The sequence below is a fragment of the Ovis aries genome, chromosome 3 (genome assembly GCF_016772045.2).
Source record: "Ovis aries strain OAR_USU_Benz2616 breed Rambouillet chromosome 3, ARS-UI_Ramb_v3.0, whole genome shotgun sequence".
Classification (NCBI taxonomy): Eukaryota; Metazoa; Chordata; class Mammalia; order Artiodactyla; family Bovidae; genus Ovis; species Ovis aries.
In genome coordinates this window covers 222,032,554-222,049,748 of record NC_056056.1, presented here as the reverse complement: position 1 = coordinate 222,049,748, position 17,195 = coordinate 222,032,554, and the positions used below count along the sequence as shown (strand labels likewise).

General features: G+C 46.0%; 1 protein-coding gene and 1 non-coding gene across 3 annotated transcripts in view; both read right to left on the bottom strand.

The window, feature by feature from the left end:
* Positions 1-17,195, bottom strand: part of ATXN10 (ataxin 10) — a 144,972-nt gene that overhangs the window by 32,389 nt on the left and 95,388 nt on the right. The gene's annotated exons all lie outside the window — the stretch shown is intronic.
* On the bottom strand, positions 87-223 carry LOC114114253 (small nucleolar RNA SNORA29). The gene has a single exon (XR_003589083.1). It is a non-coding gene; the product is annotated as a small nucleolar RNA SNORA29 (small nucleolar RNA).

The following is a 17,195-nucleotide window of genomic DNA, read 5'->3' as shown; positions in this document are numbered from 1 at the left end:
CATTTTATTTGTATATACATTATAAAATGCCAAATACATTACTATTAAGATTGCTTCAAAGACCCAAATGTATTTTATTTTTTTATTTTTTCTTGTTCAGCCATTTCATACAGGAGGAGGACACGAGCAAATCCTCCCTCTTCAGATCACGGCAGTTCTCATCTATCCCATAAGCATAGCCACTAAAATCTATCAGGAGATAATGTGATAGTCAAATGGGAAACCAAATGTATTTTAAAAAATTAAAAAGTGAAGATAGAAGTATTTCATTCTTGCCCACATGGTAACCATTTTCCTTCACCTGGTAAAACATCCATCAACATTCTTCATAGCACAGTTCTACTGACAACAAATCCGCTCAACTTTTGTCTGTCTGGAAATGTCTTTGTTTTGCCCCCATTTGTGAAGGCTATTTTGGCTGGGTATGATTCTAGTTTTCTTTCAGTATTTTAAAGATGTCGTTGTTTTGGTTCCTGTTTTGCATTATTTCTGGAGCGAAGCCTGCTATCACTCTTTATCTTTGTTCCCCCTGGACTGACAGGCAAGTCCATGAATTAGAGACTAAGAACACACAGAAAAGATGAACCAAAATCAAAAGCTGGTTCACTGTAAACACTGCTAGAATGGAAAAATCCTAGAGAGGATGATGAGGGAAAAAAGAGAGATGTCTATTTTAAAAGAACAGAATGAAGAGCTAGAAATAGATATAGAAAATATAAATAATTAAATGTTATGAATTTAATGAAAAAAAGAAAAACCAAAAAAACTGAGTAGAAATGGATACTTTGAAGAAAACAACATAAATAAAAAGCTTGAAAAGGTCAATACTTTAAACAGTTGCATTTAAATAAAGATATGAAAATGACCAAGACTCACTGACAGAGACAAAGACCCAAACAGCTCCCCAAGTGAATGCCAAGAAGTTCTTAAGGAGCAGATAAATCTATTATGTACATCTGTCGCTGGTATCTGGTCCCTAAGTGTGTGTCCAACTCTTCTGCAAGCCCGTTGACTGCAGCCCACCAGGCTCCTCTGTCCATGGGATTTCCCAGGCAAGAATACAGGAGTGGGTTGCCAATTCCTTCTTCAGGGAATCTTCTTGACCCAGGTATTGAACCTACATCTTCTGCTTTGGCAGGCAGGTTCTTTACCACTGAGCCACCAGGGAAGCCCATTTTATACGTAAGTTATTCAAAAACAGTGGAAAAGGAACGAAAGTTCCTCAATTCATTTTATGAAGCTACCATGGCCTGATTCTAAAAGCAGGATTCAGACAGACCAATAAAGGAAAATAACGAACTTACTTATGAACATATACCCCCTTCCCAAGACAACTCTCGCAAATTCCTGGAAAAATATTAGGTTAATTAAACATACCCTAAAAATTCATCTCCATCTTAATATAGATAAGACAATCTACAAGGCAATTATCCTCATTAACATACCAGTAATTATCTCACTATCACAGAAAAAGCATCAGGTAAAAGAAATCTGTATGCAGGTCAGGAAGCAACAGTTAGAACTGGACATGGAACAACAGACTGGTTCCAAATAGGAAAAGGAGTACGTCAAGGCTGTATATTGTCACCCTGCTTATTTAACTTCTATGCAGAGTACATCATGAGAAACGCTGGGCTGGAAGAAGCACAAGCTGGAATCAAGATTGCCGGGAGAAATATCAATCACCTCAGATATGCAGATGACACCACCCTTATGGCAGAAAGTGAAGAGGAACTCAAAAGCCTCTCGATGAAAGTGAAAGAGGAGAGTGAAAAAGTTGGCTTAAAGCTCAACATTCAGAAAATGAAGATCATGGCATCCGGTCCCATCACTTCATGGGAAATAGATGGGGAAACAGTGGAAACAGTGTCAGACTTTATCTTTTTGGGCTCCAAAATCACTGCAGATGGTGATTGCAGCCATGAAATTAAAAGACGCTTACTCCTTGGAAGAAAAGTTATGGCCAACCTAGATAGTATATTCAAAAGCAGAAACATTACTTTGCCGACTAAGGTCCATCTAGTCAAGGCTATGGTTTTTCCTGTGGTCATGTATGGATGTGAGAGTTGGACTGTGAAGAAGGCTGAGCGCCGAAGAATTGATGCTTTTGAAGTGTGGTGTTGGAGAAGACTCTTGAGAGTCCCTTGGACTGCAAGGAGATCCAACCAGTCCATTCTGAAGGAGATCAACCCTGGGATTTCTTTGGAAGGAATGATGCTAAAGCTGAAGCTCCAGTACTTTGGCCACCTCATGCGAAGAGTTGACTCATTGGAGAAGACTCTGATGCTGGGAGGGATTGGGGGCAGGAGGAGAAGGGGACGACCGAGGATGAGATGGCTGGATGGCATCACGGACTCGATGGACGCGAGTCTGAGTGAACTCCAGGAGTTGGTGATGGACAGGGAGGCCTGGCGTGCTGCGATTCATGGGGTCTCATAGAGTCAGGCATGACTGAGCGACTGAACTGAATACTTAGCACCTATTTATTATTTTTTATATCCCAGAAAACTACTTTAACTTGAAAATGGCTTGTGCCAGAACCCTACAGTAAATATCATAAGTAAGAAAATTTAGATAGACCCCAAGACCAGAAAAAACACAAGGCTACTCTCTTCTTACTGCGCTGGAGAAACAGAAACTCAAAGAAATCCTGCAATTTTAAAAGGTCTTTTCTTGGACCATTCTGCCACTAGGAAACAAACAGGAGTTAAGAGTGGTGTGAAAAGTGGTGAATGTCACCACCAGAACAGAGGCAGTGGATGAAGGAAAAGGAAAGAAAGCAAAGAGCAGGTCTGGCGTCAGGAGAGTGGGGAGGGCAAGGGAGAGGGAGAGAGACCCACTTGCGAAAGACAGTCCCTCGGCGATCAGAGACTCACTGCTGCTCGACAACAGACACCTAGTGCTGGCTTTGGTGGACGTGCTTTAGCTTGGGGTAACTATTAGGAGACTGGGAACCCGTCTCCTGACTCTGGTGTACAGGGGCCAGTGCACGATAAGCCTGCGTCCTGTTCACCTCTTTTTTCAAAGTAAGGCATATCAGAGATTTACTATTGGGGTTCATGAAACCTCAAGACGCCCACCCAAGCTACTGTTGTTAAAAGACTCCTGACCCCCTGCAGGTGTTAACAGCGCCTCTGCTGCTGTTGCTAAGTCGTGTCAGTTGTGTCCAACTCTGTGCGACGCCGTGGACTGTAGCCCACCAGGCTCCTCCGTCCCTGGGATTCTCCAGGCAAGAATACTGGAATGGGTTGCCATTTCCTTCTCCAGTGCATGAAACTGAAAAGTGAAAGTGAAGTCGCTCAGTCGTGTCTGACTCTTCGCAATCCCATGGAGTGTAGCCTACCAGGCTACCTGGGATTAAAAAGGATAAGAAATTGGGAGGGTGCATTCAGAACTTTAATTTCTTTGAATTTTAAGTCACATGGGCAGAGAATTTGACTTTAATGTTTTGGACTTTAATTTAAAATGAAATGTAATCTATGGATTTTAGCATCTCCCTGGGAATTTGATAATGAGATGGAATTAATATTCAAATAGAGAGTATCTCTTGTGGGCATTTTATGATTACAATGAATTTAGGCCTTACACTGGAGTACCTTAATATGGAATGAATTTTCTGCCTTGAGGTCAAAGTGATTTGGAGTTAATTTGATTCATATATTGGTCTGACCCACTTAAGAAACTTCGGGGGTGGGGGCAAAAATCTATCCTCCCTACCAGTAGCCCAGGAGAAAGGAGCGGTGTGGCTGGGTAGGCAGGAGCGGCCTTAAAAAGGTGGTGGCCCAGGGTTTCCCCAGGTAAAGGACACAGCTCGGGCCCAACACGCCAGCAGGGCAATGAGACCGAGTAAGAATCTTCCCTGTGGCGCTGCGGCGAGAGCGGAGCGAGCGTGGACAGTCCTGGGCATCTCTGGGCCTGCGACTGGCTCCTTCCCGGGCATAACTATCGGATTAGTGAGTTTGACCGTATCAAGTTCATGGTCCACAGCAGCTACTCGTTTGGTGGGCTGACTCTTTCATTAGACTCTGGGGTTTACAACCAAATGAAGCACGTTTCGTTTGTTCCCGCATCCCCTGCCTTGCCCTTCGATGTCAACAGCTATCTGCTGAAAAACATCCGTGTGCGTGAAGGAGGAAAACAGCTCTTCTGACTGATCCCATCGCATATCTGTAGGTAACAAGTCATCAGGATCCCAGGGCTCATGACACGGGCCTAGAGACAGAGAAAGAGAGAGAAACAGAGAGAGAGAGACAGTGCATGAGAGGGAGAGAGTGCATGAGCAAGAAAGACGTGAACAAATGAAAACACATTTACAGATTATGATAATCCCTATAAGGAAATAAGCAGGATGGTCAACCGGAGAGGGACAGTGGAGGCAGGACGTCAGAAAGGGTAGTCAGGTAAGACTTTTCTAGAAGACGATGATATCTCAACTGGGACCTGTGCTGTAAAAATGGGGCAGGAACCGGAAGCACAAAGACTCAGGTGAAAAGAATCGAGCATAACTGACTTACGGAAAGAAGTCAGCGTGGCTGTGTGCAGGCAGATGATAAAAATGGCAGGAGATGAGGCTGGAGAGTGGGGCTTGTGGAGTGGTGTCTCCTCATGGGTCCCTGGAGCAGGAGTGTAAACATCGCCCGGGCACCTGCTCTTTAGAAACGCAAACCATCAGGCCCCAGCCCAGACCTGCTGAACAGGAAGTCTGGGGTCCTGGGCCCAGCAGACAGCGTTTCTGTTTCACTGATCTACAGGATTGTGGCAGTTCCAGCTGCATGGTATCACTCTACATTATAAAATGACCACCATGGTAAGTGTGCCACCCTACGGAGCTGTTACAGCATGACTGGATGCATTCTCCACACTGCACCCTTCGTCCCTGCGCCTCATGTATTTTAAACTGCAAGCCTGTACCTCTCACCTTTCCTGACCTACTTCATTCACCCCTACCTCCCTCCCCTCTGGCACCACCTCTGGATTTTGCTACTGTGACTCTGTCTCTGCTTTATTATAGTTGTTCATTTGTTTTGTTTTTTATGTTCCACATCTAAGTGAAATCTACAGCATCTGTCTTTCTCTGACATTTCCCTTAGCAGAACACCCTGGAGGTCCATCCACCTGTGACGATGGCAAGATGCCATTCTTCTGTATGGCTGAGTACTTCTCCTGTGCACGTGTGTCTGCGTACATGTGTGTGCCATGATCGCTGGTACAGAGCAGTGGCATCCCTCTGTGGAGCCTGGGGGCAGGTCTGGGCTTGAGACGTACTCTGGGGTCATCTGCACATAGAGGCCTGGGAACTGGAGGTCATGGGTCGGGGGGACGGGCTGGATGCAGACAGTTGAGAGCCAACATAAGCACTCACTCCCAGTGGACTATTTTGCAGGCAATATGAACCTTTTTTTTTTCCTGGAAGGAGATAACCAATAACTCAAAATGCACAGTGGTAAGATTTCCTTAAAACTTAAAAGTTATCAACATCAGATTATTTATCCACTGGTAATTTTTCAGGGTAACTTTAGAAGCTCATTTCCAAACCAAATTATACTGTGAACTATAAGATACACAAATTTCTGACCTTGTTCTATTAAAACTACATAGGAATAACACAGATATACATATATAGCTCATGGAAATATTTTCATTCCAACCTACTCATTATGTCCCAGTTCAAGCTACAAGAAAAGCAAAGACGAATCTGATGAGAAGTTCAACTTCAAGAAGATTGATGGACAAGGTTCCTGTGAAGAGAGTCTATCGAATGCCCCAGGTAAGAAGCTGTCAGTCCTGGGAGTGGAGGCTGGGAGGAGGGAGGGAAAGAACCAGCAGAGGGCTGAGGGGGCCCATGGTAGGGATGCAGCGAGGAAGGCACCCAGACACGTTTAGAGGGTGCAGTCCACAAGCTAACCACCCCTCCCCACCCCACCAACACTGCACGGCAGAACACTCTAGAAAAGAAGAGCACACGAGAAAGTAAGCCATGTAACAGCTATTATACATATACCAGAAGAGAGTGCAGAGAGAAAATGACACTGCAGGTCCCCAGGGAAGCTCAGTGGGGTTCAGAGCAGAGCCCTGAAAGCACTTACGGAAAAACAGAGATGCTTTTCAAGAACAGTAATACTGAGACTATTAAAATGTCCAGAAGTACAAAGAACAATGTGATCAATACAAATACTTTGTAAGTTCAACCACCAAATTCGAGGAAGATCAACAACTAACTTTTTTTCGGCAAACATCTGCATCTGAATTTGGTGCGATTTTCTCCTGAATTCTCCACCCAGAAGTTAAACCTTTGTTTAAATAATGAATGAAATTAGCTGGCTTTAAGAAGCTTACTATATTCTGCTTAACAGGACTGAAAAAGAGTTACTGTCCTTCAGTGAGAAGGAAGTGCCTCACACATGGTAGGAACCCTAGAGAATGAACGCTGTCACAGAGAGCATCTGCTTCCATGCTGACCGCTTACAAAGCAACCAGAACCTTTAGGGTGGGATGTCAGAAAGGTACTTTCAGCTGATCTGGAGTGGGACACATCGTCGAGTGTCTGGTCCAGGAGAACAGGGGTCAGAGGCGCCAAGCAGATCCGTCCCACAGGACGGAGCCTCGGCCTCGCATGGCGTGGCCCCGACTCCCAGGCCCCGTGACATGACGGCAGGGAGCGGGAGCAGGACCCGAGCGCCGCTGTGTGAGCCTGGGCGAGCCACCTTGGCCTCACGTGGAGAATGGGCCAAAAGCGCCCCACAGAGCAGAGGGAGTCATCAAGCAGGTGGTGAGAAAAGAGAGCGACTTCCACAACACCTGGTTTCTAGGAAGTGCCCAAGAAATGCTCGATATGGACATCACCTTACTTACCCTTCTACTTTCAGCATTCCTCCGCATTCTTTGTGAAGAACCTCAGACCGGCTGAAACGTGAGGGAGAAGACTAGAAGCATGGCGTTATTTTGCCATTACTGTCATTTTAAGAGTTTCATTAAGCAAAACATCAAAATGACCAGCGAAATATGTGACGAGCTAGATGAAAGACCTCTGGTTTTAAGCAGAAGCAGGGGAATATACGAGTCTAGAAGCAAATCTGTCCTCAGCATGCTTGAGCGCACAAGACTGAAAGTCCCACTGAGGAGCCTCTGCACGGAACTCGGGACACGACTGGAGAAATCAGACATGCTAGAGAAGGGTCGGAACGCTGTGTCAGCGGCAGAGAAAACAAAGGCACGCTGCGCTAACACGCACAGCTATGCTCAGAACAAAAATAACCCACAGAGCCAGTGTTTTTTTTTTTTTTAAATATGCATGCCACCTTTGGTACTTGGGGTATAATTCCCACCCAAAACGCACGGTCTACAAGGTCACACTTCAGTGGCTGAACAAACAGAATTCTGTCCTGTTTTCATTCGGTCTTTTAATTTTTAACCCACCAACAGACTCTCAACTGTATGCTGTATTCTGATGAGCTACCTGCCACTAACAAATAGTGTCTCAGAAACTGTTTATCAACTGGCCCATGGTGCTAACAAAAAAAGACTTTCCACGATGAGCCTCCAGCCGGTGCCAGGAAGGGCAGCACACGGGCTGTGGGAGGACTGTGAACGAGGGAGACGGCGGTGAGAACGCAGGAGTGCCAGGCCTCCAGGGGGCCCTGCTCTGAGCTGCCCACCTTGTGGGCACAGGCAGGAGGGAGCCAACAGGTGCAGCTGCACGGGGCCGACACCCTGCCCCTCTCCCACCTGCCTGACTGGCGGACACCGCCACAGCCCCCGAAGGCGTCCCGTGGAGGCCCACTCTCACCCTCCAGGAGGAGACCATCGTGAGGGGATGCGTCTGTGAACAAAGATGCCACATTTCAGAAACACACCTACGGTGAAAAACGTCACTCACTCTGCTAGAGAACGGGAATGGAAAAGAGGAAGGGAAGGAGACCTACACCAAGTATTTCCTTATTCACCAAGATTTTTACAGGCAAAAATGGGGCGCTCCTAAGAGTTTTGCAAGGTAGGAATCAGACAAAAGAATTGCGATTTGTGAGGGTTAATGGCTGTGTTTGCAGTCATAGAGTTGAGTGAGTGGCAAAACTCAGGTTTGTTAACTTTCAAAATTCATGCTTTTTTGCAACTGCACCATACAAACTGCAGGAGGAGGTATTTCAGGCCTTCAGAAAGGAGATGATGATTGAAATAATATTAAATATGCTGGAAAACCTCAAAGTATACAGTTGAGAGTGCTTAGGATTGAGATAGGAAGAGGAAGGGGCCAATGAGGCAGAACAGGGACACGGTGGGCAGGCCCTGCCAGGAAGCAGTCAGGAACCACCCAGGAGGAGGACCCAGGAGCCAAACTCAACCAGCGCCGCGTGGCACATTTCTTTGGCTGATTTTCCAGTTCCCTAGAAATCTCACCATTAGCCTGACATGAAAGTCACACTTCATCTTCAGGGCCCTTCTGATTTCCCTGTTTGCTAATACTCAAACACTTGAAAATCTTTTCATCTACAAGTGTGTGAAAGTCACTCAGTCGTGTCTGACTCTTTATGACCCATGGACTCTACAGCCCATGGGATTCTCCAGGCCAGAATACTGGAGTGGGGAGCCTTTCCCTTCTCCAGGGGATTTTCCTAACCCAGGGATCAAACTCAGATCCCCCGCATTGCACGTGGATTCTTCACCAGCTGAGCCACAAGGTAAGCCCAAGAATACTGGAGTGGGTAGCCTATGCCTTCTCCAGGGAATCTTCCAGATCCAGAAAGCGAACTGGGGTCTCCTGAATTGCAGGCAGACTCTTTACCAATTGAGCTATCAGGGAACTGCCATCTACAACTACTTGTTAATTTGACAAAAATTTAAAAGATAGCTAGCTACTTATGACAGACCCTGTATTGGGGACTAAAGGGTGAATGAGACACATTTATTGCCTTACCCAAGTTGGCAGTGGGGATAAGGGAGAGAGAAACGGCCACCAAGACAAGCAAAACCCACCACCAATATCCAGAGCTGGAGGACACACAAAGTGTCCTGGGGGTGCAGGAGAGGGACATACCTAACCCCTCTAGACGGGCCTGCATAGAAGGCCCAGCAACCAAGGCTGTGAGCTTCACCCTGAAGGCATCAGAAAGAGTTTACAAGGAGATTTAGGCTTCAGAACACAAACTCTTTTTAAAACCGAATTTACTACAATAAAGCACACAATTCTTAAGTATGATAGCTTAGAGAAGTTTCACGTATGTGGGCACACATGCAACCACTACCCAAGGTCAAGACAGAGAACGTTCCAGTAGCCACCAGTGCATGAGTCCTTATAGGAACTGGGACTCTCACCTCTATCATCTCTGATCACTTCTGCCTTCTCTGGAATCTGGGGTGGTGGTATTGTTCAGTTGCTCAGTCGTGTCTGACTCTTTGCTACCTCACAGACTGTAGCACGCCAGGCTTTCCTGTCCTTCACTATCTCCCAGAGCTTGCTCAAACTCAAGTCCATTGAGTCAGTGATGCCAACCAACCATCTCATCCTCTGTCACTCCCTTCTCTTCCTGGACTCTATCTTTCCCAGCATCAGGGTCCTTTCCAATGAGTTGGCTCTTTCCATCAGGTGGCCAGAGGACTGGAGCTTCAGCTTCAGCATCAGTCCTTCCAATGAACATACAGGGTCGATTTTTTTTAGGGTTGACTGATTAGATCTTGCAGTCCAAGGGACTCTCAAGAGTCTTCTCCAACACAATTGGAAAGCATTAATTCTTCAGTGCTCAGCCTTCTTTATGGTTTAACTCTCACATCCATACATGACTACTGGAAAAACCACGGCTTTGACCAGATCGACCTTTGCTGGCAAAGTCATGTCTCTGCTTTTTAATATGCTATATAGGTTTGTCATAACTTTCCTTCCAAGGAGCAAGCATCTTTTCATTTCATGGCTGCAATCACCATCCTCAGTAATTCCTGGGAGCCCAGGAAAACAGTCTGTCATTGTTTCTACTTTTACCCCATCTCTTTGCCATGAAGTGATGGGACTGGATGCCATGATTCTAGTTTCCTGAATGTTGAATTTTAAGCTAGCCTTTTCACTCTCCTCTTTCACTTTCATCAAGAGGCTCTTCGGTTTCTGTTCACGTTCTGACATAAGGTTGGTGTCATCTGCATATCTGAGGTTATTAACATTTCTCCCGGCAGTCTTGATTCCAGCTTGTGCTTCATCCATCCCAGTGTTTCACATGATGTACTCTGCATAGATGTTAAATAAGCCAAGTGACAATATACAGCCTTGATGTACTCCTTTCCCTATTTTGAACCAGTCCATTGTTCCATGTCCGGTTCTAACTATTGCTTCTTGATCTGCATACAGGTCTCTCAGGAGACAGGTAATAAGATGATCTAGTATTCTCATCTCTCAGAATTTTCCACAATTTTCTGGGATCCACACAGTCAAAGGCTTTTGCATAGCTATGAAGCAGAAGTAGACGTTTTTCTGGAATTCTCTTGCTTTTTCTATGATCCAACAGATGTTGGCAATTTGATCTCTGGTTCCTCTGCCTTTTTAAAATGCAGCTTGTACATCTGGAAGGTCTTGGTTCACACACTACTGAAGCCTAGCTTGAAGGATTTTGAGCATTATCTTGCTAGCATGTGAAATGAACACAATTGTATGGCAGTATGAACATTCTCTGGCATTGCCCTTCTTTGAGACTGGAATGAATATTGACCTTTCCCAGTCTTCTGGCCACGGCTGAGTTTTCCAAATTTGCTGACATACTGAGTGCAGCACTTTCACAGCCTCACTGGGGTGAGGAGGCCTACGGCATGCACTTCTCCTGCTCTGGTTTCCTTTACTGCACCTATTTCTGCACCTCACAGTGGCCGGCCGCCTGCGCTGCTGCGTATTGTTGCACTGTGTGTACACCCCATGGGGCACTACCTGTTCAACTATTAGACATCTGGGCTGTCTCCAGGTTTTGGCTATTACAAATAAGCCTGCTATGAACATTCGTATATAAGACTGTTGGTGGACACAGCAACCCGTTTATTACCCGGGTTATTGCTGGCTAAGGAAAACATAAGAAATTCAGCAGGAGGACTCTCTTGTTATGCTTCTACTGAAAATGCTGGTTGATGTAACCTCGACGAAGATAAGGTAAGAGGATCTCGGTCATTGAGAATAAAAGACAGGAAGCAAGATCCTTTCTTAGGAGGACGGGTGGGTAACTGAGATCGCAAACGTTTCCAGAAGCTGGGACGGTCACTGTCCACAAACTGAACTGAGAACACGTGGCCTGGTCTTGGCCCTCCTGAGCCTGCAAGTTTGGGTTTTTCGGTCAAGTATGGAAAACAGTTTCTCTGAGCATTTCCTCAGCCCCGCCCTCTTTCTTCCGTTCTCCTGGGACTCTGATGACGGAATGTGAGAGCGTCTATTAGGGTCCTGCCTGTCCCTGGCCATTTCCTCCCCGTCTATTTTATTCCTGTTATTCAGACTGGACACTTTACATTCTCTCCTCACATTCACTGGCTGTTTTCGTCTGTCCTTTCTGCTGTGCTATCTAACCAGTCCAGTGAGCTTTTTCACTTTGAGATGTCATATTTTTCAGTCCTCAAATTCCCATTTGGATTTTCTTTGCATCTTCTCTTTCTCTGGTGAGATCTTCTGCTCCTTCATTTGCGCCCATTGTTCACAACTGTTCGTTGCAGCACTTTCATGAATGCTGCCTGAACGTCCCCGTCAGATAACTCCAGCATCTGTGTCGTCGAGGTGCCAGCATCTGTTGACTGCCCTTTCTCATTCAAGTTGAGATTTTCCTGGCTCTCGGTGTAACACAGGACCTTCAATTACCCTGAACACTAGGGAGTGCTGCTGGGACTGGATCTCATGGCAGGCTCCCGTTTTAGCTGGCTCTCCAACACCACAGTGGGGCGGGGAGCAGCACCCTGCTACTGCCATGTTGGGGCGGGGCTCACTCGGCCTCCTTCCTGCTGGGCAGGAGGAGGCCAGTTTTCACCTCTGGGACAGGTATGGAACAGCGTGAGCTCCAGTTCCCCACGTGCCCTCCACGGACGGCAGGGCCAGGCAGGGAAGGAGGGTGCCTGTTACGAGGAGCAGGGAAGAGGGTCCTGGCTGCCACCCAGTCCTCTCTGACCCCAGCCAGAGCTGGGGCTGGGGCTATCCCATCACGCCCAGGTGAAGGTTTACGTGCAGGCTCCCCACTTGGCCACTGCTGATGAGGGCTGCCCCTTTCCTGTCCTTCAGCCGGAAAGAGCAAGCTTCTCCTGGGGGCTTTGCGGTCCGCTCCCATGTTTCTGGATCGACAGCTTCTCTAATATCTGGTCTGAGAAATACGAGGCAAAAAGGAAACCCGAGGAATGCACCAGGGGCCGTCCCCGGAGCCCCAAGGCCCTAGGCAGCTGCCTCTCCTCCACCTTCAGAGTCTCCCTGCGGCTGTTCCACACAGAACGCCCAGGGTTTCTGCCTCTGTAGCAGCAGGAGTCTAGGGAAGCGCATCGATACACCCTGGACCCACAACTGAAAAAGCCCTGTTCCCAGCATGCTGCTCTGAAGGGGCCAGAGGACCTCCAACTAGGAGCTAAAGACGGAAGTCGAGGATGACCCACGTTGGGATTTCAGAAGAAAGATCAGGATCTCTCAGGCAAACAATGGCAACGGCAGCTCATATTCGCTCAGGCTCTGCCCAGCACTGGTCACGTCACATGGACTACGCCTAACTGTCCTCGTCCTCCCGAAAGCGTGGGGAGGAGCCTCCACTGTCCCGCCTTTCTAATGGGAGCAGACTCCTGCAGGGCACTCCCTGCCCCACAGCATGGCCCGGGTTTGGCCCTGGACCATCTGAATCCAGAACCAGAGCTCCTCACCCCCACACTCCCACCTAACGGCCCGCACCACGAGCCAGCCTCTGAAACGGGCAGGGAGGTGGCCTTCACTCACTCTGCTCCCTGCCTGCGAAAACACATGGCGCTGAAACAGACTGAAGAGCAGCAGCTTAAAGCCACACTGCGTCCTTTTATCTGTGCAAGCCTTCTCAGCTGGGGTTTCACAAATCTGGAAAACTGCAGATATTAACTCACAGGTAGCATTAGCTGCATATATGTTGTGTGTGTGTGTATATATATATGTATATAAAATTTCTGACCTTATAACCTTGTATTTTTAAGGGCAATGATTCCTGAAAGGTTAAATTGCTGAAGTGTACTTTTCCATTCTACTTCAAGTGACTTTTTTTTCCAAAAACATTATCACTAATTACCCTAAAAATGAAAATTCCAGAAAAATGGCATCTTTTCAAATGAAGTCCAGATGATTTTTCCTTTGTATTTTCAAGTGTGTATGAATTTTATTTGCTCTCTGCCAGAGTACACACCGCAAACTACAGATTTCACGTCTCAGTTTGTACACCTGTAATTATACCAGGCCATCTTGAATTGGTCACTTCCCATCATACATACTTTTGGGCATACACACTTCCTACAGTTATGTGAGAAATGGAGAGCTTAATAGGAAAGAAGATCTGCATAAATACTGCAGAAAAACAACAGAGGTGTTGTTGTTGAGAACAACATCACTGAGAACCTGCATCACTACTGGGGGTCACAGCCACCCCCCGACTCCAACAGCAAGCCTAGTCCTGGAAAGTTCCCAGCTGTGGAGGTTTCCCGTTCCTCCACCTTAAAAGAAGAAAACAAAATAACACAGCCTTCTTCCTTCTAGTCCACCTCCCGTCTTCTGAATCTTACTCTGGAATCTCAGAATATCAGAACTGCAAAATGCCTTAGGTCATTACGTGGTCCATTATACCCCCACCTACAGATGAGGATTACGAAAGGAAACGATCTTGATTAAGAAGATGAAGAAACTGACAACTTCTTAGAAAGGGCAGGGCCCTGTTACTCTAATATTACGTGTTCTGTACTTAGAAACACGAAAACACAAGGGTGTCACGTCATTACACCAGGGGAGAAGGAGCGGTTTCTGGCAGGAGAGAAAAGCAATAAAAAGCTTCCTACTTTGGGCAACCTGGTCAAAGAGAAAATTCACAAATCACATGATTAGGGCTGAAAAGGACGTGGAAAAACTTGGTCTGATCTCCCTACTTTACAAATGGGAAAAGGAACAACACTAGCTATCTTCCCCAGGTTGTCTGACAGTATGTACTTGGTCCACTGGCCAATAAACTCTGGCCTACCCCGTTCATCACTGAGGACCAAGATGTGAAACACAAGGTCTAAGGACCTTGTGTGCAAACACCAATTTAATTAGATTATCAAATCTAAGTATATAAGGAAACTAGGATCAATCTCATATTCTTTAAGCTAATCTTCAGTCTTAAAATGTAATCACACTTGAAGGGATTATTAATTTAAGCTTATCCTGACATCCCTGAGTGTCTCTTCTCCCTACTCTGAGATTCAAAGGTCTTAAGAAAGGGACGGTATGTCTAATGAGAATTTAAAATATGGAATGAACATACAGTTCCAGGCTTTCACTCCAAGTTCCAAAAATAAATGCTAAGCGGCCAGAGGTGTGAGATGCTTGTGTCTCCTGCTCTGACCTTCTCCACCTGGACAGTCCTCTGCAACCTGAACAGCCCAGGGACTGCACACAGCTCCCAACTGGGGCCTCAGCAGCGCTATCCTATGCACTTGGTGGAGATTACACTCAGCCTATTACAAGCTATTCTCTCTCTATAGGGTAATGGTACCATCTTATTTACTTCGAGTTATTCACTCTTTCAATAAAAACATTAGTTAGGGACAGTGAGCATGGAATTAATTACAAGGGTTCAGCCCTGACCTGAGGTTCTACTTTGTTTTACACATTAACAACCTCAGACGGTAAAGAATCTGCCTGCAATGCAGAAGACCCTGGTTCTATCCTTGGGTTGGGAAAATTCCCTGGAGAAGGTTACAGCTACCCACTCCACCATTCTTGCCTGGAGAATTCCACAGACGGAGGAGCCTGGCGGACTATAGTCCATGGGGTCTCAAAGAGTTGGACAGCGACTAACATGTTCATTTTCAGCCCTACACCTGGCATAACAATAACATCAACACTACTATTCTCCTTATGATGCCTCATGCAAGGAATATTCTCAATGTGGTTTTACAAGGATTGCTTCATCTAATCTTCCCTGTGAGGTGGTGTTACCCTTGCTGAGTATGTGTCACTGGAATGCAAGCTCCATGAGGGCAGGTATCTGCGTCTATCCTGCTCAGCACTGCACTTCCTGAGCCTAGAACAATGCTTGACTCATAGCAAGCAAACAATATTCAGTGAATGGATGGACAAATCATATTTATAGAGGAAAAAGTTTAGTACTAAGTTTACAGACGATCAACTATGGTCATGGGTATTGAGTGGCACAGCTGAGACTCAAATCACGATTTCTGATTGCACTGTATCAGGGGCCAGCAAACTTTTCTGCGAAGGGTGAGAAAATAAACAGCTGAGGCTCTGCAAGCCACATTGTGGTCTCTGTCCCAACTACCCAACCGTGAGGGTGTCGAGGGTGAGCAGCCGAGACAACCCTAAAGGAAGGGACGCTGCTGTGTCTCCATAAAGTCAGACATAAAACAGACCTGCCGGCTGTAGCTGCCAGGCCCGCATTAGATCCTCACAATAATCAAGCAGGGCAGGTTATCGAGAACCAGAGGCTCAGCTACTGAGGGCTTCGTCCAAGGTCACACCATGAACTTGCAAGTCCGTGCTCTTTCTATGAAACCTCATGGTCTCCACGCAAATCTACGGTGTATTCAGACTTGTTCCTGCACTTCATGGCACAAAGCAGAATGTCCACTCTCTTGCATCTTGAAATTAAACCCGTAACTGTAGCAGGCTGCTGGAGCTTAAGCGCATGGGCAGGTGTGGAGGGGTGTGTGCAAGTGCACAGACAGAGTTAATCCAAAATCTGTTTTCACAAGAAACTCTGACCTTCCGTTAAGCACCGTGATGTGGGAACAATGCAGACTCCATCTGGGAGACGGGCGGGGCACGGGATTGGCCATTTCTGTTCTCACAAGGAAAACAGCCTAACCCAAACTAAACACTAACCTGGTTACACGTGAGGCTGAACATAGCTGAATGCATTAATCATCAGACAGGATAATAAAGGGAAATATGCAAGCTCTCTCCCAATTGTTTACCACTTGTATTTTTCTTGGAACAGAAATGCATTTTATATATTATATGAACCTGTAAAAAATACACGCCTGGTAAAATATTTAAACACATACTCTGTACCAAGAGTATTAAAACATGAAATATTCCATCATCATAAAAGAATTTTGAGTTCATGAAGGTTTAAACACCCACCCGACTCCAGCTATGGCAACAAGTACAGAACAGAAACTAAACTGCACTTTATGCTAACTGGATAATCTTGATAATTACAGGCAACTCAGTATGTAGCAAAGTTTGACAAACTCCTCCTTTGGCTCATCTCAGTAAATAAGGTACTACTTAGGAGTGACACTGCAGAATCTCAAAAGAAATATTCAAATCAATTCTTTCTCAAAATATAAAACTACTGCTTTGGTTCCTTTAAGATAAATATATATAAAATCCATTAAGTTCAACTGCTCACTACTCAAGTGACATAAATACTACTTGGCTTAAAAAGTTCAATTCAATACACTTACCAAGAAATTATGTACAAAATATATGTGAAAATAAAAAAATGAGACAGGCATAGTCCGTCCTATCGATAAACCTTAAAAAACAAAAACAACAACAACAAAAAAACCCTCACATTTGTCTCAGACTCTCTGGTACAAAAACTAAGTTAGACGGTAAGTGCTTGCAAACAGTGGCAGCAGCAGGTAGTATTTCTGGGTGACCGTGAAATACCAAGCACTCTTGATGGGCTTTACAGAGATGATGAAGTAAAGTGAAGTGCTAGTCGCTCAGTTGTGTCTGACTCTGTGGCCCCATGCACCACAGCCCACCAGGCTTCTCCGTGCACGGAATTCTCCAGGCAAGAATACTGGAGTGGGTTGCCATTTCCTTCTCCAGGGGATCTTCCCGACCCAGGGACTGAACCCCAGTCTCCTGTACTGGCAGGCAGATTCTTTAGCATCTGAGTCAATGTGATAGTTAATGCTTGAAACAACCCTGCAAGACAAGATGCATGCGTTATTCTTCTCCTTTTTCTCCACTGAGAAAACTGAGGCTCAGTTATTCCCGCCCCAAGCTCCTAAGCACCTGAGCGCCT